Here is a 22850-nt window from a genome sequence, read left to right on the forward strand (position 1 = left end):
AAAACAGTCGCTCGCTAAAATCCGGGTCAATTTCGGTACCGTAGAACTGCTGTCGTGGGAATTGTTTCAATTTTTAGCTTATAAAGTTTGTTTTGATGACACTAATTTGGCCAAACGAACATAAAAGAAATACGAAAAAAAATGCGTACCAAAGCAAACTTTAAGTTTTTCTCTTTAGATTTAATTTAGACCCAGAACCAGTAAGCTGTTTACTCTCACTAAGATAAACCGTTCCCTAGATGTGTGGGTTCTAATAGGTCATTGTCATATTTTACCGAATGCCAGCCTACTTATATAGTCGAAGGCGATGTGGAAACATCTCAAAATTTTTAATTTTTCCGCATTTGCGGAACCAAGGCTTAAACACTTGGGAGCTCACACTTTCAGATGTTTCAAACTGAATTATAGTGCTAATTAAATTTGTATTGGCCTCGCTTTACGGACTTATAAGAATAACATATATGTAATAGTCCAAGTGCGATCTCCATCTTGAAAATCGCCATCGAACTTAACCTAGTCTCTATTGTCAGAAAAGGAGAAAATCGAAAAGATCGCCCTACAATCAACAAAATATTTACCAAACATAACAGAAAGGATTATACAAATCGTAATCATGTACTAAATGTAGCATAAACTGAAGATCCATCCATTGATGATTCATTTCGAGGTTTCGTAATTTTTTAAAGAAAAAATACAGAGACTTCAAACACAATGGGGTATCTTTCGAAAGAACATTCTTTGGTATATATAATATTTGAAGATTATATCCTTCGAATGTTGGCGTATCAGAGGGTCCATCTATTGAGTCCAATTTTCTATGACTCGTTCGGGCATTTCGTCTGAAAACTGGCGAAAGACACGCGTGATGTTTTGCTTCAAGACTTGAATCGAAGAGGGAAGTCCGGATAGACCTTAGACTTTACATATCCCCACATATTTACATATTAATTTGGATACTGGTACAAAGAGCGCCAACTTTATTAGAACCATCTTCTATTAACGGAATGACGGGTTTAAGAAACTTTTTGAAATGAAAATTTGATTAACATCTTAAAAGTCTACTTATTCTATATGAATCCATTTCATAACTTTAATTCAAGGCTCTCTTAAACATCAAATTTGTTGTTGTGGCAGCAGCCATATTCCCTAATTAAAGAGTCTGAAAAGAGGAATCCAATATTTTATTTTGAACCATTATCCTTCAGCATACAAATCTCAAACCATATGAAATTCTTTAACGATTACTACGTGTGTTCTCCAAAAAATTTTTGATTGACTCAGCTAATTGTTCAAGGTATAAAATCAGCAACTGATGACTAAAAATGTTTTGACTTCAATTTTTTATAATTACGCAACATATTTCCAAATATTAGACCACCTACTTTTTGGACAAAACTCTTCATTTTGTAATAAGAACTTCAGCAAAAAATTCGTGGCTCAATTAAATTTTGACCTTCTTTTTGCTACTGTGCCTTATCGATGCATTAATCGAAAAAGTACTCCAATCCGCACTGCCAAAGTGTTGGAATATTCATGCTTTTTTGGAAAGGTTACTAGACCATAAAGAATCACGTTTGACTTAATTATTTCAGCAAACTGTTGCACTGTGTGCCAAACTCTAAGCAGAGATTGTTCTTTTGGGGTAAGCAGTTAGTCAGTTTTAAGTAGTCGAAGGCTGTTTGTTTGTTTGTTTGCATTTGCCAGCGTGGCAGGCAGGAGAAAGGGCAGCTGATCCTATAATCCCTAAGATTCTGTAGATCCTGCTTGTGTGTGTGATTGTGTCAGGATTTCGATTTCAACAGAAGCCAAATGAGTTTTCGTAGTAAATACTTAATACCTCGTTTGAATGTTATAATTTTTTGTGTTTTTTATATGCCAAATGTGTTCTTGCTTGTGGTCTTTTTGTCCTTTTTCAGTGCGTTGTTGATCCTTTTGTGTCGTTTACGGTAATTCGTAGTATTTGTGCTGAATGCTTGGAAATCATTTGACCAGAAATTTGTATATAAAACCACAAAGCGAGTGATCGTGGCAGGTTTCTTTATTTTCCACAATTCCTTTTCTTCGTTTTGTTTTGTGTTTGTTTTCTTTGCTAATGCTATCCTTGAAGGAGCGTTGTGCTATACTTTGTGTTGATCTGTTGTTGCTGTTTTTTGTTGTTTTGGTTCGCTGTTATTCTTATTATGGTTCGAGGCAAAGACTTTGGATTATTTTTGATTTCATTCTGATTTTTGATTGACAGTCATTTTTTATCTGATGAAGAAGTCTTAATAGTGCGCTACTGATTCCTGTTTTTTTTAACGAGTAAATGCTATTGAGCGTCTGTATGTCCAAAATGTGCAAATATTTCGCTCACTTAAGGTGGAAGATGTAAAATATTCGATTACTTTGAATTTATTCTTGATTGACTGGGCATATACAGACGATTATTGTATTAAAATAATTTGTATTGAATGGCGCTACAATCAATGCAGTCTTCCCGATTTTGCTGCGCTTCTAAATTTTTGTGATATCAAGTCTTCCAGATTTTGGCCCGCTTTTGAATTTTTGTGTTATCAAGCTGAATGTGCTTTTCTTCATTAGATTTTTTGTACATATTTTCGAATAGACAGGCCTTGTTTAAGATGGGCGTAGCCATTAGTTTAATTCGCTATATTTTCGAAAGTTTATCTTACCATCTTATGTGTTCTTCACATTTACTAAGCTGGAAGAGTTCTGAAATTATTGGATAATTTTTCTCAAAATCGATTTCATCAATTCTTACCCTATTCCCAAGGCGAACTTTAAATGGAATTATATCATCTGATCAAATTTGACCCGCACTGGTTTCTTAGAGCGAGTTTCATCAGATGTTTGTTTGTGACGATAAAGTTTTTCTGGCGACCTCAACACCTCTTATCGTTAGGCTGATGCTTCGACTGGACACATTTTGGTCAATGTTCTGCGTATCGTGAGTCATACCAAAAAAAACTAAATCTTTTGCAAAACGATGTCGAGTAAAGATCACAAAATAGATGCTTGACAATCTATCTGAGGTTTCTGCATTTCTCAAACGCATCATAACTGTTGATTGATGTGGTTTTATGAATATTACGTTGAAACTCTCAAACAATCTAGCTTTAAAAATGAGCCCAATCCGAAAAAACTAAAATTCGCTGAAAATACGGAAAATTAAATTAAGCGTTGGTATACCATTTTGAAGGTAATATAATTGATTTGTCAGTCCGGGTCAATTTTGATCAGGTAAACGCATACTTTTTTATGAAAAAAATACATCACTTCTGCCTGATTTGGGAATTTGTTATTTAGAGTATGTTACTATCGGTCCACACCGGCGCCTGGTTAAAAAAAAACAAAAACTTGACACTTGACTTCCTTACATTATTAACGTTCCCTCATACTCTACCATTCTTCGGCACTTCTTCACAGAATTTTATAAAAAATCGAGAATGTGTCAAGAGAGGAACCCCAATCAAGTAGCGTGCCTAATGCTAAACCTAAAAACCCTTGTATCCCCCATTGTCATTGCCAAGAGTCGCTAGTGCTTCCTATTTACTACAAAATTTAAGCGCTTAAACATTTCTATGTATTCCTTGTGACAATCAACTCTTTACATTCCTCAAACCTACGTTCACCCCACCTTATCTTCAATCATCCACCCATCCATCCACCAATGCGCATGCAACTGTACAAATACAGGTGTTGCTTTCAATGTTTTATTTATTTTGTTTATTTGTATTTCTAATGCCATTGTTTTTGTTTCGTTAGCCATTAAAAGTCATTTTACTCAAGTGAAATTTCCATTTGTGCAACGCTTGTCACACACACATTCGCTACTCTATATATACCCCACCTCAAACATCAACTAAACTACACCCTTATGCTAAAGCCCCAGCTCCATCAGCACTCCAGCCCCAACCACTGTCGCCACCATCACCCTTTTGTTGTTGCTATTTGTTCACCGTTTGATGCGCCGTTTTGTGTGCATTTGTTCAAAGCGAAAATTCTTTGTCAGTTCGGTGCGTTGCTTTCCTCGCTCGGCTGCCGCTCCGCTCCGCTCGTTGGCTCCTGCCTTTCGCCTGGCTTGGCGGTGCGCTTGTTCAACGCGCTGCTTGGAAATCTGAGCTTCTTCAAGAGCGCAAAATAATTTCAAGAAAAATATATCAACAAACCATTTCGGTTTGAACAATGAAAACGGTTGACAACGATGGCGTTACTGCTGCTGTCGTTGTCGTTAATGCTTCTGTTTTGTTCTCTGTCTCCATCTCTTTGATGGCAATTTTTTTTGATGGTGCTCATGGTTCGTCATGTTGATGTTGCGCTTGTTGGTGTTGGTGGTATTGTTGAATATGTTGTTGGTTTATGTGCACGCTTTGGTGACGCTGATGGCTCTTTTGACTGCACCTAACAATGTCTAACTAAATAGATATCGGCGTGTTCGTATATTTGGTATAGAAGAATCGCGTTTTATTGTTTGGACTTTTTTGCAAAGTGTGGTCTTGGGTTCAGGTTTCCGAAATTTGTCTGCAAATTTTGAATTTTCTTGAGCCCAGTTTTGCCCTATGCGCCTGTTTTAGGGGTTTTAGAAACCTGTCACAAGATTTAATATATTTGTGTACCCATTATTAGCGAGCATTTCAAGAAAAATACCACAGTTACCATATACTTAGGTACATTAATTGTATGCCTTTAAGAAGAATCTTCCAAGTATTTGTAACAATAAATGTATACCTAAGTAGTATGTTTCTTCGATATTGCTAGATCTTCACTAATTATATACAGATCCTCCAGTTTTAAAACAATATCTCCTATACTTATCATATAAGGTCAGGCCATTATAAAAATGAAACTATAATAAATTGTTTAATAATATTAATTCTATTTAGTATTGCAAATATTAAATGGGCGATCTACAAAATTTGATTCCAAATCGTTACCTTTGTCTTTCGCACAAGCCCCCAAACGATTCGGCCATAGATCAGAAGCAGCACACACAGTTTCTATTGGTAAAGCCGAGGCTGCTCGTACCAAACTTTTTGCGGCTATCCAAGTTTCTGTGGGGTATTCGTTAGGCTTTGTTCTTCTACTATGATCACAAACTGTATCTAATGAATTCAAATTTGGACTTACACATGGCCAATCATCTCCAACTAAGAAATAAGAAATATTGCCTTAAATCACTTCTGCATGGTTTTTGCCGTGTGTGCTGAAGCAGAATCTTGCTGGAAGATCCTATGATTTTCAGAGAATAGTTTATTTCTTGACCACTTAACCAGGCCTTCCAAAACAGCCTACTGGAATACTTTTTCCCCAGTTTTAACCAAATTTTCACGGAAGTGCAATATTTTATTGAAGACTCCCCATGAAACTGTCACAAGGCCTAATGATGATCACGTTGAACCTTTGGAGCTGTGGAAGATTATGAACAGATTTTGTTGTTCTGTTTATTGAAAACTTCAACAGTTAAAATTTTTTCATTTGTAAAAGAGATACTTTCACGGCCATTGATCGTGGGTCACTAAAGACGCCGTTTGTTCCGTTGTGTTGAGCCTAATTTCCTTCAAGTGCCTAGTTAGAAGAGGCTCACTTGACCGACGGTAGGCTTTCGTGGAGAAATCCGAATAAGTCTTGATATTGATTTGGTCTATATATTCATTTTCCTTGACATAGTTTTCTGCTTCCTAAGAGTTTATGGCTGAATTCGTTAAAGAAAAACACTTAAACTTCAAATTTAATGGGGAATGTTTACTATCATTCGAAAGAACATTCTTTATCAGTTATTTCTTGAAGATTATCTCTTTCAAATATTGCCCGAGAATACGTCTCAGATGGTCCATGCATTGAGTCCAATTCTCAATGACTCGTTCGAGCATTTCGTATGCTCATTGGCGAATGACATGCGGGATGTTATGTTTCAAGGTCTAAAGCGAAGCGGGATTGTCCGCATAGACTTTAAACATCACCACAGGAAAATGTCTAACGGTATGATATCACACGATCTTGGCCAATCGACGAACTCAAAACGTGAAATTATCTGTTTACTGAAGTGTTCTCTCAATAAATCCATTGATTGTAAGTTTATGGTAAGTCACGCTATCCTGTTGACACCAGATGTACCGTCATAATTTTTGAAAAAATATGGACCGATGGGTGTTTAGATACCCCTTGAGCCAGAAATGGGTCTATTCGCTGAACACAATTTTGGCTTGAAAACAGCGGATCTTCTTGAAACTTTTCAAGAATCCATAGAGCGAAGCGATTTCACTTGAGATGATCGAGCGGCGTCAGTTCTAGCACAAGCTATATTTTGCATGCTTTCAATTTAAGAACTCGACCTAAAATGCGCCAACTCGTTCCATACGACAGTCCGAGTTTTTACAAACGGCGCCGGTTCGACTCTCCACGGTCTTCGTGTACACTCTTAGCTACGGCTGCTATATTCTCTTCACTGCGTGCTCGACGTGGTCTATTCAGTCGAATATTAACCAGTAATGAATGCTCGGTCTCAAGGTGAGTGATGCTGTTGCGAATAGTACGCTCAGTCCTCCTAATGCAGCAACAACAATAAACTATTTTAATTGAAAATTTCTTCATATAACTGTCCGTACGGCGTTTAAACCTTGCCTGTTTCAGAAATGCTGAATCCTTGCTCATTTCGCGTTCGCCATTGCTAAGAGATGTTGTGTGTAATTTTCGGAATTTATTTTAGTTGTGTGTGTGTTCGTGTGTGAGTGATGATAATTTCATTGAAATTTGAGATTGCAGCTTTTTACGCTGTGTAATGATGCGTCGTTAAGGCGTGCACAACAACAAGTACAGTAACAACAACAACAACAATTGGAGTGAAAGTAACAACAATAGCTGTTGGCAAACAAAACGTACAAAATAGACGCACAACCATCACAGCAACAAGAACAACAGTGGTTAGTCGCTCCGGCAATGGCAGGACATGAAAAAGGACCAAAAGCAGGGAGCGCAACGCAATTCGACAGATTCGAGATTTTCGCAATGGAAAATGGAAAAATTCATACCGCAGCAGCACAGTAAATAATTGCTAGCCAGTTGTGAGAGTGTTAGTAAACACCACTGGCGGGGTAGTCGTGAGCGCCGAACGCGGAGAATGCGTGAGGCAGGGCTATACGCCAGTAGCGACTATGTTCCACATACATTTGGCACTTGGATTTGTTTGCTGTTCAAGTGGCAGTTAATGCGTTTGCTGATGTCCTTAAATCAACACACACACACATGCACACATACATACATACGTAGTAGTCTGCATTTCAGATATGTGCTTTTGTGTATGTGTGCTTCGTAATCACTGCCGCTGCGGGTCACAGCAGCCACAGCGGTGTAGAGCCTGCATGAGGCATTTGAAAACCAGCAAAAATGAGCAACAACCGACAACGCGCGGCAACTTCAGTGCAAAAATCCGACAATAAGAACGCAGAAGCTGTCATTACAAGCACATATCCTTGCATATATGTTTGTGTGTTTGTGCAAAATTTGTGCTGCGCGCTCACACACTACTCGCGTGCTTTTCGGCCCGCCAAAGGATCGCATTTTTGGCTTCGTTTAATTTTATGCTTTGCTTATTAGGTGTACTTTTCGCCATTTTGCTCGGCATTGTTGCGTAATTATTTGCTCACTTACCTCCCCGCTGCGGGTTTTGTAAATGATTTTTGATTGCCGCACGCCCTCGTCGTCAGCAGGATTTACACCGTTTTGAGGTTGTTGTGGCGGTTGCCACTGAATTTGGCAACGCGCCGCGTACTTTCGACTCAAAGGTACAACAAAGCGTGTGCTTATTTGCTCAGTTGGCCATTTGGTTGCCTATTCAAAGGCGCACACCTTTCTCGGCATGAGCTCTTTCAGCGCTTGCGGTGGCATTTAGTCGTTCCAGGTTCTTTTACAAACACACACACACGCATACACAATAGTTGTGTGTTCTATGCTTTTATAATGAACATTAAAATTTACTAACGCTGCGCCAATATCCATATCAACACGCTGCTATTATTTTTTGCTCGGCCGCCGCCATTTTCTACGTCGTCGCTGCGCTTGATATCACTTTACTGCCATCGTTGCCACCCATTTAACATTTTTTCAGCTTAGTTGTCTATCTTATTTGAATAATAGGTTTGGCTACGTCTGCTGCTTGTTCTACTTTTTTTTGGTTTTGTGGGGTGTGCCTTGACTTTAGTAGCTCATTATCGTCGCTAAAGCACGTTAATTGTTTGCGGCGGAATTATTTACCCGCTGACTTCATGGAATGCCTTTGTTTGCTAATTAGTTTCTTTAGTATGTAATTTAGTGCTAAATGAGTTTTTAGTAAAAAAAAAAATAATTTTAATATATTCATTAAGCGCTCGTTGATTTGCGACTACTTTCGTTTGGGAGATTAATTAATTAATGGAGGAGAAGGTGTACCTCTACCTCTGCTTTCCCCGGCGGGTACTGCGCCAAATACTCTCAGAGCTGGAGTGTTTGGAGCGTTGGATTTCGAGGCTGACGTTGTTGTTGGTTTGTTAATGCTGGTTCCAGCTAGTTCGTCTTGCCCTCGTTCGTTACCAGATCCATTTATCTGCTTATCCAGTCTGAAAAAAGCAGAACTAACGGCGCGGATGTTGAAACCAATGATATCAATATCAGCTCTTATAGAAGATCGTGTTTTCTCGGTTCAGCTCTGCAGCTCGAATTAGTTGTCCCAGCAATAGATTGAAGAAGTCTATAGGGAGTCGCCTTGTCTGAAACCTCGCTTGGTGTTGAACGACTCGGAGAGGTCATTTCCGATTCTGCAATAAGTTATTCGATCCATTACTCATGAGAATGAAATACCGCTTGCTACGTTATGACGAAGTTAGTGCTACAGCTGAACTCGAAGAAAAGTGGAATTTTTATTCTGAAGATGACAGCAATCCGAAATTGTTTTCCAGTTAATGATTTGGTGAGAAGCTTGAATCTTTTCAAGAACACTACTGAGTTACTAGGATCTTGGCTCAAAAGTAGGCATTTACTTTGCTTGGCAGTGTCTTCCTCCTTGCTGACTTCCAATCAGCTGCGATGTCTTAATGGAACCGATTGACCCATCGCTAGAGAATCTTGAGGACTTCCACGTAAAACTTCGCGTTGACGGTTTGTCCAGGAGGAACAAATTCATGATGGACTATGCCATTAATAACAAGGAGCATCGTTTTCACTTTGACTCTCCAGGTGCTCAAAGACAACTTTCGGATTCATTTAAGGTCTCTTATAATCCAGCACAGTGGTGGATTTCCATAGATTCTCCAAAAGAAGCCTTAGCAGTTATTCTTCAAAATGACGGGTACATACATTCCTGTCGGATATACCGCAAGAAAATCTCCCAGAACTTGGAATTTGTCTTTTGCAAACTGCGGAGTGTGTTTTGGTTTAAAAATATTGGTTTGATTTACCAAATTTCCTTGCTTGTAGGTCTGTATAATAGAATAGTAGAAAGCGAGAAAATCACTGAACCAGAAAGTGTTGGTTCCCAAGGTAACTTAAATTTCGCGAAAAAAACGATGAAACCATTGGTGTCTCTTGATAAAATCCATCAACCACTCACCACTGCTTCCCTTAAAGCTGGGATTGTTGAAGTAAAGTCACTTCCAAGGGACAGAAATTACGTCAAATACCTAGTATCAAGGGTTCCAGGTCTCTGGGCGACAAATTTGATGGAAGGTTAGACTAGATAGTTGACGTTTTTGGCACAGTTTATCACAGTTATGACGGATCCTCTAAGAACCGAACAATAACGAAGTCTCTAAATACAAACAAAACGTTAAAGGGATGTAGAAAGGTTGCCGAAGAAGTATTAACGTAACATACAATTCCTTCATTCCTACCACGACTGCTTTCCAGAACATTTTGATGACTAAGAAAACTTAGATGACGAAGAGCAAGGTATATTCACCAAAATATTAAGGAGATGGCAAAAAATACTAAGAGAGATGGATCAACGCAATGATGGCAGATTACTGTTGGATGCTTCAGAGAGACCTTCTAGATGCTTCCAAAAGGAAACTCACGGGGAAAAATGTGCTTAGTAGATACTTACTAATAAAAGTCTTTTAGATAAAAAATAAATTTTTCTATCGTTCATTTTAAGATGATACCTTGCTTAAGATATATCATACCTACATTGTCAGATATTAAGAATAGATTAGGAACGGTCAGTAAGTGTGACATTCATATATTGGGCCTACTATTCCAAGGAGCAATCATCTGTGCCAAATTTCGTGAATTTAAAAAAGTTTTCAATACAAGAACTTGATTTTGATCAATATATACGGGGAGCTTTAGTGACTCGATATCAACAGTTCCTATAAATGAGCGGATTCATGGGAGGAGACGGGCGTGTTCAAAATTTCAGATCAATATCTCAAAAACTTTGAAATCGATATGTCACAAACTGAAGCTGTTGCTTTAAAATTATTACTTGGTATTAGAAAAAAGCAAAAATGTATACCCAATTCGCTTGCCTATGTATATTGATTTTAAAGCGAATTTGACTCATTAGAAAGGTCAACGCTCAGCTTAAAGTCTAATTCATTGCTCCTTAAATTATCAAAATTCCACAATCAACACTTGTCGTTTATCACATATCAACATAATTTCCTTTAATTTCACTTTAAACATTATCACCTATTTAAACACATACAAACATACCAACTGTACATTAGAAAATACTATCAATTAATTTGGATATTCATTCATGGCCAAAATACTGAGTGAGAAGCTAAATGGGCGTATCCCATAACCAAGCAGCAAACAACAACAAGTACACGAAGGGAGACAAACACAGCCCACCAAAATGTGTACACCAACACAAGCACACACACATGCAGACATTTTTAGAGTCACCGCTGGGAATTAGGTAAAGGTAAATTACACAAACACATACAAAGCAAATAGTGACGCCATGACAATTACTAGAAGAGCATGAGAAATATATACGAGTATAAACAACAACAAGACAAACAGGAAAAGTAATAAAAATTTTACCTTTGCCAATAATTCACTCCGCATTTTAGCTGCGCTCGAAATGAGTGTAAAGAAGGCACTCACAAAAAGCACTCGCAAATCTGCTAGGAATTGAGTAATTGTCGTTTTATAAATATGTATAAAAATTAGAGTGTGAGACTAAAATGTATTACCGATAAGTGAGCGCTAATTGGAGTGCGTCTCAATTTAAAAATGAGTAAATTATTGAGTATTTGTTTGTGTTATATTTTCGTTTTTGTGATTTTGAGCGCATTTTGGTTTCCTTTGTGACTCCTTTTGCATTTTGTCGCCTGTACATACATACATACATTCATTTTTCCCCTTTTCATTTGCAAACTGGTTAATCCCGTTTTGCGTTATTTAAAAATCGCCATAAATCAAAATTATCAATAAACTCATAACTGCGATCTCGGCAAGTACATTTTTATTTATTATTTTCATGTAAACGGTTTATTCAAATTTCAACTTCAGTTTCATAATTACGAGATTTTTGCATTTTTATTTCATTATCGATGCGATATGCAGCTTTTTATTCCATCAAGTTGTTGGTGTAACTTAAAAATAGACGCAAATATGAGTGGTTAATTGACAAGTTTGACAGTTTTATAAGAAAATACGGTATATTTAAGGTTTAAAGAGAGTATATGCTACGGTGGTCAAGAAAATGTTGTTTGAAATTGCGAAAAAAATAAAATTGTGTTTGAGGGGTATTTTTTGTAATTGCAATTTACTTCACTGACTTTTTTAAAAAACACTGATTTTTCGACTTTAGAATTTTTGATTGAAAATATGAGTTTTTTTTCGATATTGGGTCAATATAATTTTTTTTGACATCAACAAACCTAAAGCTCACCAACTTAAAAAAAAAATCTGATATTTTTACTTCCGATTTTTTTTTATTCAAAATTTGGGTTTTTTATGATATTATGTCATTTTATGATATTATGTCAAAACAGAAAAAATTAATACTTTTATTTAAAAAACAGTGTATTTGAGATATTAAAATATAAGTTTACACCAAATTTCGAGATAGGAAAAAATATTTGTACAAAATAAAAATAAAAAACTTCAGAAGTGGGCTATATGAATTTTTCACATGAATTTTGAGGTTATGTAAAAAAAGACTTAGTGCAAAAGTTCTAGATTTTTTCATTACCTACAACATTGCCTTATGACATTTTTCTGTGGGACTCGTAGTTTTGCCCGAAATCGAGATAACTCGTTTTTAAGTCTAAAAAATTAAACCACGCTCTTCCTTTTACTTTTGCCGACCTCAGACCGTCAGTACATTATTTTTCCCTTAATTTTATTATTTTATCTTTCGTTCTAGAGGGTCTATAGAAAGGGTCTAATTTAATTTTTAAATGGATTTTTTTAAATTACTTAACAAAATAATGCTGAAAAATTATAAAATTATATTTAAATATGTATGTCCATAATCACACATACATAGTACATAGGTATGTATAAGTATATATGAGTAAAATAAATGCTTCACTTTCGCTCGCAACCAGCGTCATCTTACTGCAAACTGGCATTTGACGCCACTTGTCCATTGGAAAATACAAATTCACATACTACTTTTCCCCAACATCAATGAGAAAAATCTAATAACCGGCAACTTTTATTTTCATTCACAAAATCTACTTTGCAAATGGCCCATTCATCGTTTCTCAGCCGCCTAAGCCCCTAATATAGGCGCAAAAAAATTGTCAAAATGGCATAGAATGACAATCTCTGTCGAGATCTCGTGCTTGGCTACTGCAGTTGCTTTGTCATTGTCGCCATTGTTTGCGCTTGCCTTTTTGTTTTCGCAAATGTCAATGGTAATTCGAACAAATCGCTGTGTAATCTTCGCTTCTAATCACTGAGCTGAGCCCATAGTCTGGCTTTTGTTTGAAGTTGCTCGTCCAAAGCATTGCGCATTTTCACAGGAAGGATGTGCAGAGCAGCAAATAATTAGGTCAAAGTGTAACTGTTTCAGAGGGAGATGGAGTTACAGTTATTTTAAGAAATGTTGCTAAAAGTCTGAAAAAAAAGTATTTAAAATTTTTACGGATTTTTTAGAGCCAAGAGTATTCTACGAAAATTTACTTATAATTTAAAAGTTACTTGAACCCAATTTTAATCGCACAACTTAAGTAGTAAGTATTCGGGTAAAAATCTGAGAATTAACAATAACAGTGTATGAAATGTAATCTCAAATTACAAAACTGGTTCCAGTTCTTTGGTTAGGTAAATAGGCTGATTACTCGTGAGGTAACTAATAATACTACTTGATCTTCTAGAGACACTTGTCGTTGTGATGCCCAGAACTCTCGATACGGATCGCATGACGCCTGGAGCCTGTCATAAATTTAAGGAGGCGGCAAATATCAATACAGCCAATTCGCCGGTTTCTTAAAAAGTATGGCACCCGAGATGCTTCGTTCTTAGTCTGGCGAAACCTGGACAATGGAGGGGAAATGCCTAGACGTTTCTATCACACCCTCCTTCATTTCAATTTAAACAAATTTCACCATCTAAAATCTTTAGTCTCCAATTAAAACGCCTATGCGATGTGAGTCTTACTTAGAGTTTGAAAAAGTTTTATATTCCACACATGGTCAGAAGGGTTTCGCAACCCCACAACCACAATTTTCTACGATTCACCAGACAAGTTTAATATAGAAGTAGCTTATTGCTAATGTTGGTGAGGTCATGTACTTTTTGACTAGCTTTGCTATCGGAGTGGATGCATACTTCTCTAAAAAGCCGTTTTTTAGTGAACTGTGATTGGAATTAGGTTGCACACCGTTAATTGCTAAACAACACAGGTTTACATATCTCAATTTCTTAAGTAAATATGTCAGCATAAGAATATTCATATGTATTTACATATAAACTTATTTTTGTTCTGAAAAGAAGACCCACAAATTGAAGAGCAAAAGGAAGCGAACTTCCCACCTATGCTTAAGTGCCTGTATGCCTCCAAATATTAAAGTACCCATATAAGCCTACATAAAAAGTAACATTCAAACCTACATACAAGTATATACTGGAGCACATTATGTTCATATAGAGGGGTACTATTTCTACAAACCTTCATGTTGCGCTTAGTAAGCGAGCGGCCGCCGCAGTAGCAATGCCAACGAACTTAACTGGTTGTCAATGTCAGTTATAAGACTTCAATTGGTCAAGTCAATGCTTCAAATGAGAACTTGCTTCACTGCTTTTCCTTTATAGAAGGCATATAAAGGAAAATATGAGCTGGCAATTATTAAACTGACATAAAGAGCACATACATATGTACTTATACTGAGAGGAAAGTTGTTAAACGTTATTCCAAATAATTGCTCAATTAACGATTTTATATATTGATTGAGCCAATTAGCGTTATATTTTATTCTAAATATAATCAATTAGCGGCATATTTTTATTCTAAATATCGAGAAATGTTTACTATACGTTCTCACTCGCCTTCCATGTCTCATTTAAGCCAATAAAAATTCGCATTTTCACTTTTGTTCAAAGAAAATCCCACACAATTTCCATTAACCAGCCTTTGCTTTATAGAATTTTCCAATGAAATTATCTAATTTAGCCTGCTTAAGTCTTTAAAAGGGCACATTGAGCTGCAGGCAACTATTGGGTTTGTGCGCAAGCGTATGCAACAATTTGTTGCAGCTTGACTATATTCATAAATGAATACGTGAGTATGCATTTGCCCCTCCATTTTCTTTTGTTTTGACATGTAAATTTCAATATGTTACACTCAAGCACGCAACGTTAATTGGGGTAAGGCAAATAAAGAGTGCTTTTCAAGGAGGTTGAGTTGGAGTTGAGTTGTCAGATGTGGCTGGTGGGTGGTCGCCTGCAACAATTTACATATATGTACATACATGCAATCTAGTAAATATTATGCTTTGATGAGATCCGTGGAAAGTGATTGCGATTTGTGATGCATAGTTTTAGGAAAATTGACTTTGAGCCAGTTTTACCCACTCATAAGTGAGGGTTTCACTTACTACGAGTAGTTAAAAATATTTCTTAATAGAAGCGTTTTTATTTTAATTTATTTACACACGTATGTGTAGTAAGTAACTAAGTACGTACCGCCATTGGTGAATATATTGAGGAAAATATTCTTGCATACAATTAGTTTTTTTTTTCACTGCTGGAATGGTCATGTCTAAAGTCCAACTCCACTCCACTCAATTTCACAAACGTAATTCCCAGAATAATTTACATTAATTAGTCATTTGAAACGAATTGGGTCAGCAGTAACTGATGAGCTGACGAAATGTTAAATAAATAAAAAAAAAATAAATCGCTAGGCGTTTATTGAGCTGGACAAATTTTGTATTGCAATAAACTGCTTTTCGCTGAGTGTAAAATTTTTAAGCGATGAGTCGTAAGAGAAAATATTTGTGTAATGTAGGGCGAGGAAATATGTATGAAAATATTTCAAAATGCGTTTATTTTTAATGGTATTTAACAGAGAGTATTCACGAATCCACCAAACTTACAATATCTTGACATGTTTTTGTAGTAAAAAAGTGGTATCTAAATTATAGATCCAGCCCTCTTGGGCAGCCAAACCTTCTGAAAAACAATTTAACGTGTTTCAATTTCGAAAATGTACTGGATATGAAAAAGAATAACCCGTACTCTTTCTTTTTCATATCCAGTACATACAAATTTTTAAAGAAAATCCCCCCAAAACTTTAATCTTAAATTTTATTTACTTTTTTTCGACTTTTCTATATTTTTACCCAAAAAATTTAATTAGTAAATTTTGCAATATAAATCAAACAGGTTTTGCTCAATGTAATTCTGGTTGTTTAGTAAAAACATTCATTTGAGTAGTTTGAAAAAAAAAAAATTCATGAAGCGACAAATATCAGTATGATGAGGGGAGTCGATTTTGCCATGTTCGTCTGTCTGAATATACACGAGGTAGTCCCTCACTTTTTGATATACCGATCTAAAATTTTGTACACACCCTTTTCTCCCCAAGAAGCTACTAATTTGTCGCATATGCATGCATATTTATATAACTGCCCTACAAACTGACCGATCAAAATCAAAATAAATATCTCGTACACTGTGCAAATTAATTCGCTACTGTTTAGTAAATAACCGATACCGTATCCCTGATATCTTCTGCAGCAGTGCGAAAGATAAATAATCAAAATTTTATGATATTTTTGGCGGCTACCAAATGGCAAAGCGCTTGCGCAGCAACATAAACAGTGCAAATGGCGCGCACTTTTGGAAGAACATTGGCATAAATATAGTACGATGCGCCATGGACCATTCCAACAGCAGTGACTCGCATTAAATACAGTAGTGAAAATAAACAAGAAGCTTTGAAGTCACTGTTGCATAAACAAAAATAAGGACTGGCAGTGGATAAATGCACTAAGATTTTAATAAAAATGTATATTTCGGTATTGCGCACTCAGCGCAAAATCTGCGGCAAATACAACAACAAATGGAACAACGAAACCATGAAGTAATTGCAAACTATGCTGAGATATTGCATGCAAGCCAATTACCGGTTAACTACCACACCGGTAACCGGTTAACACAAGAGTGCTACCAGAAAATTTTGTTACAGTTTCTATGATTTTCTTAACGCCCAACTAACAATCTTAACCGAAACTTTTGTGTACGTGTGAGCGTTCAACAGCAAAGGTTTTATGAGTTGTACCTGCAAGTTTGCTGATTTGCAGTTTGGCTTGCACTTTACTTTCAGGTAGGTAGCACTAACTAGTTTGTTTTTAAATTGTCTAAAACCTATGAGTTCTTTGACAGCTTCAAACTGTTGACAGCGAGAAGTTTTTGAGTATCAAAAAGATTAAACGAGGTCGTTACTCAATAAATTTTGATTTTTCGTCAACCGGGAATTGTACCAGTTAATATTCGTTCAAGATGACCACTTATAAGACTTAAAATAGAAAATTTATGGTAATGCTCCTTAAAATTTGATAATCGTACTAGTTGTTAAGTAAACCTATAGTTCGGTGCTCCGTATGGGATCTGCTTTTAATAGTTTTTTCAAGCATATGAAAGCACTACAGTAATTTTCAATAAGACTACTTCATCCTTTGCGAATATCTTTCACTTTTCACATTTTTATATTTATATCCAATAAGTAAAGAGGGTACATACAACATACATATGTATGTATGTATTTACTTACAAATCCACAAATACATACTTATGTATGTATGTACGTGATTATAGTTGATTATAGTTGCAGCAACCCACATTCAAGAAGCTGACCACCAGGCCAGTTCCCTGAATTCTTCGCGTACTGCAGCCGCTGCAGTCGATGCTGGCGAACTGTCTGCAAATAATAAAAATTTGTTTGGTTGTAGAAGTTTTGTGCTACTGCAGCTACTGTTTAGCACTACCGATCATTGTTTGTTTTGTTTTTGTCCTGCAGCATTGATTATTAGTTGAGCCATTAATGTGCATTGGGGCACTCATATCATTTTGAGGCACTTTATCGAATGAAATGCTTCTTCGCTGCCTGGATATCAGAAAGTAAATAAATTGGAAACGTTTTGATTCAATACAAGCTGTAATGTTTATAGGAAAGCAGTTCTGAAACTGAAAAATTTTAGTGAAAAGTTGGATCCTCCACAACCGGATCTCAAATGAAATAACCTGGAGCTAAAGTACAATTACAAATAATCACCAATAAACAACTTGGGAGGATATCTGTCGTTCTTTAGTCAGAAACATTTTGAAATTTTAGGCCGATAATTTGATTTTCATGATACCAACGATGGTCCTTAATCTCATTGGCTCTGAAAGATATACTCCAAATATAAGAATTTATCGAATAAAATTACATTCTTATTTAGAAGTAAATTTATAAAGAGAGGGTACAAAGAGAAAATTGTTTGAGGTTTCTCGACGCATCACAGGGTCTACTTTAAAACTCTTGGTTGATTCACATACTTCATGGCTTCGTTTTGCTTCAGACTTTTTTCTTGAGGAATAAGTTCGATATTTACTTTCGTATAAGGTTTTTTTTAAACGTGTCGCGAATTTTGTATTTTCATTTAAATGATGTATTGAACTTCTCCCGAATTTCGCATTTCTTAAGAAAGTATTTATTTATTCATGAATATCCATTTTTCCTCTGCAAAGTAATCACGATCAGACAATGTTTTTTTTTCAATTCTCAAAATTCTTAAAAAATATATTTTTTTTTGTCTAGCTCATCTCCTTCGATGCAGTCATTCTTTCATGGGCATCTTCAGTTTTGAGAACCAAAATGAGTCACACATGGTCAGCTGTAGGAAGTATGGTGGCTGCGGCACCATTAATGTGTTGTTTTTGCCTAATTATTCGCACAAAAGCAATCCAAAATCTAATTTTTATTTTTCTACAAATGCGGGCGTTGAGGACTGCTTCTTGCAAATTGTGCATAACTTGCAAGCTAGAGAGTATTATTGAACATACGACCCTTTGGCAAGAACTTCTTTGGCAGGACTAGTCTTATCACAAGGACACTCGATACCATTGGCTACCGAGGTTAGGTACTCCTTGATCAGCCCTGAACGCACTGTTAATGAGTGCAAGCCTTGTACCGCCGTTCTGATATCAAATTGGATGGTCACTTCTCTGAAGGAGGCTGAATTCCGGAGAAGTAAAATTATTGCTACCTTAATGGATGCAACATCAGCTTGGAAGACACTGCAATAGTCAGGTAGTATGAAACTTGAGTTGAGTGAGAGCTTCTTCCAGTAAACCCACCAACTTTCTCCTCATGTTTTGACACATCCATAAAGAAGCTCACTGCCCCTCTCCTTCCAAGTGTTCCGGTATGAAGTCAAGGTGCGTGAGTATATGCGAGTGTTCAGACACGTCTTCTATTAAGAACCCATATTCTCGGAGTTTGGTAGTAACTTTCGCAGTCATACAACTTCCGACGATGTCTACGGGCACCATGTGCAAAATGGCCTTAAGTCCCATGGTTGGAGTGAACCTTAGTGCAACATACATGCACATGAGCGCCGCCATTGAACGCTCCCGAGTTTCTTTCTGTACCAAAAATATTGGTTTGAAAATTCTGCTCTAAAATATAAGACATTTTCACGATCTTGCTTATATGTGCAATACACAGGGATGTATTTTCGTGAAAAAGTACGTTTTTGCGAGCAATAGGTGAAGTTTAAAACTGATTAAGCAAAATCTTTTGAAATTTTTTTTAAAGCAATTAAGATTCACATCGATTCTAACCTATTCCTTAAATCAATTTGTATAACCCCAATAATAACAACTCTACTACCAATCTCCGGTACATTTACTAAATGTATGCACAAAATCACATAATCTTATCAGATAAGTATGAAAGTGAACATATGTATGTACTTTACACATACACACACCAACAACAAATAATGTGCCAATGCCGAACGCCCCAATCAAGGCGTTGATGATAGCGATAATGCGATGGGAAAGCGGAAAGTGTTAATTTGATCCCTGGGGTGTCATACATACAAAATCTAGCCGCAGCAGCAACTGGCGAACGCTTCCAGTGTTCTTGCTGTTGTTGTTGGCACCAAAGGGGCGGTTGGCGGCAGGAACGGAAAGAATACTACATTAAAACCTCAACACTAATAAAGTGTTAATAATCAACGCCGGGATGTCCCCAGACGCAGACGAAAGTGCGCTTACTTGACTTGTGAGCTTTTGCCGGGGAAGCTCCGGCGCTTGGCGACAACAATAAAGAATATGACATTAACTGCTGCTGATTGCAGCTCAAAAACAACAACAATAGCAGTAGGAAGAACAGAAAAAATGATGAATGATGACAAGCCAACTGGGGAATGCCGGCGTTCTATGCGCTCGTGCAAGGATGGAGCGTAAAAATTATGTTTATGACGCGAGCGGGAGCGCAGTAGAGACAATTTGATGCAGATTGTAGCAGTCGTGCGTGTGTGTGGAGGGATTTTTTTACCCACACCTAACATAGGTTAGAGTTTCACTTTCACAATTTGTGACAGCAACGCATTGGGCGGCGGCGGAAGTCGAATCGGTAGCGCTGACGCGGGGCAGTTAGGCAGGCGTGCGTTGCTTAAATTCAGCTTAAATTACATACAAGTAGTATTCTCCAAGGAATTCAGTGGCACTTAAAAAACCCAAAAGCCACAAAAAATAAATACACCAAATGTAATTGTATGTGTGAGTAAGTATATTTTTGGAGTGTTTTGTTGCTGAATTATGATTATTTCCGTGAGGCGGACATAATTCAATTTGTCACAAAAATTTCCAAAAAAATATGTAATAAATTCTACAACAATAACCAATGAGCGCCTTTAACTTTTAATGCTTCGTGAGACTGAGCACGAGTGTGTTGGTTTTGGTGCTGGTAGTGGTGTATAAGTATGGTGGTAGTGGTGGCAGCTGTGTGGGGTATTGTACAAGCGACTTTGGTTAGAGAACCCACAAATTAAATTTGCACGGCATGCGTCGGCGTCGGGTACACGCACTTGAGATGGTGTTGCTGATAGCTTTCGACAGCTTCAAGCAGAGTGCCTTGGCGCATAATGGGATTAGCAGCAACCCTCGATAAACAAACCGTACAATAAATAAAAACATGTTTTCTATAGTATTATTACAGTTCGGCAAATCCTTTACGCCGCCACTTTGCACACACACACACACACACACACACATAATCCGAGAAATCGCTTGCACCCAGCTAGTGCGTGTCCTAAAGCCTTCAAGTGTATATATTTAATTTAGCAGTCAAGTCAAGGATACCAACTTGCTTGTTTGTATATGAGTGTGTGTGTGTGTTGCGCAGAAATGTTTATAATTAATTTAATTAGAGTGTGAAATGGTAATGCCTGTGTAGCTAAGCGCCATCCCTTCCCCCTCGCACTTATTACCTTAGTAATTTTCTGGTAAACATATTCGCGTGCTTGGTGGCACCACCCAGTTTGGGTGCAGCGCGTGGTACACGTGCGTGGACGGTAGTTGGGCGGCGTTGGTATGCTGTTAGTTTCGTAAGAGAGTATCATGACTGACTTGCAGGGCACAGTGGGTTTTCGTGCATGTGGTTTAAAAGCTTGAAGGTCATGATTTCGACAATTTGGACACCAGGAGGAATTCGTCGGTTTCAAAGCTGATAATCTTGTAAGTGCTGCGGATTAAATAACTACTTCTGAAAATAAATGTCAAGTAGGGATTTACTATCTGATCAAATTTGACCCGGACTGGTACATTTAAACTGAGTGTATAAGCCCGATAGACAATTTTTTCCATAATTTTGTAGAATTTTCTTTTATATCCATATATTATATTATTTAGTGTATGTTCGGTAGCTGTTGGTTTGCGACTGGAAAAGTTTGTCTGGCGATTCTCACCTCGGAAAAAAATTAGGGAATTGAAATTTTGTCTTTCTTTTTAGAATCATGGCTACGGAATCATTAGGAATATTGCGAAAGTCTCTTAGGAAATCAATATTATCACGAACGTATGTAGTTGAGTCGCAAAAAGCATTCAGCGAAAATCGTGATGTCGTCGAAAACTTTCGACTAGTATGTCTATACACCTCTCTTAATGACGTTAATGTTGAAACGTATTCGCCAGATTTGCCTTTCAATGACTTTTTTGCTTTCGAAACTGAAATAACCGATTCAGACAATGCGCCATCAATTGAAAGCATTAAAAGTCATTCGTTGAAGACACAAGAGATGGTCTTATCTCCGTCGAGGCTTATGAATATAACTAGTGTTGACTTGTGTTGGCTGAAGAACCCATTTTGAAGACGGTAATCAAGATTTAAAATATATATGTGAATCAAATTTGAACAGTTGTCAAAATTGGTGAAGATTCCCTTGGATCTCCGTTCGCACTATAGTCGGGTCAATGGTATATAAACGATTTTTATTCAGCCAAGTGGCTTCAAATGAGGCGAATTCATAAAAGTTATATGGATACTGTTTTCTACCACTCCACCAACTTCATCTGAACTTTTCATATTTCCAAGGTTTAGTTTCGGCAGCTGCTAAGGTGACGTCAAAAAAATTTCTGTCAAAATATGAGGAATTGTTGTTGCATACTCTAGGTATCTCTCTATAGAAAATATGATATATTTTTACATCCTTTCCTCTAAAAACTTGGATTTTTTAGAAAATTTGAAATAAAACGAAGAAGAAAAAATTTCAAACTTTCGAAAATTATTAAAAAAATATAATTGATTTAATTTTTTCATCACATAGAATTCTACTCACATAATTTTCAAATTGCTTTACTATGCATATAACAAACTTCTCACATTAACGCAACTCTGACTTTTTTGACATTTACTTCAACTGACAGCTGGCATACTTACATACTTCGGCGAACTTTGTTGCTGAAGCTGATGCTCTCGGCCAAACGTTGACAAGCCACCCGCCACGACGTGGGTGTTCCAACGCGTTGCGCGTCGGCAAAGTGCAATGGGCGCAGCGGCACGCGTGTGCTATCACTTCACACGCCTCACGAGCAGGTCGTTACAGCGCGGACTTATTCACCTAATACGCGTATGTGAAAGGGCTGTGGTGGCAGCTCGTGTGTGCAAACGAAAGAGTTCGCTCTCACCTTGGCGACGTTGCTAAGGCAGGCAATTTTTTTTTTGGTTTTTTTGCGCCCATTTGTTGTCTTCCGCAGTTAATTGGAAATTCCATTTATCTTCTCCAGTTTGTCTTCCGTCGTTTTGTGTTCTAATTTGGAATTACGCACCGCTATTGCTGCCGTCACCTGGCAACACCCTAAAGCGTCAAATTAGGAAGGAATCCTTTGCTTTTCGGCATTCATTTGGAAGCATAGTTTTGGCTCTT

At 37.1% G+C, this 22850-nt stretch overlaps 1 protein-coding gene across 1 annotated transcript in view; it reads left to right on the forward strand.

Annotated features, from left to right (window-relative positions):
* LOC105232365 (developmental protein eyes absent) overlaps positions 1 to 22850 on the forward strand; it is a 67589-nt gene that overhangs the window by 1862 nt on the left and 42877 nt on the right. The gene's annotated exons all lie outside the window — the stretch shown is intronic.

Source organism: Bactrocera dorsalis, chromosome 1 (assembly GCF_023373825.1).
Source record: "Bactrocera dorsalis isolate Fly_Bdor chromosome 1, ASM2337382v1, whole genome shotgun sequence".
NCBI lineage: Eukaryota > Metazoa > Arthropoda > Insecta > Diptera > Tephritidae > Bactrocera > Bactrocera dorsalis.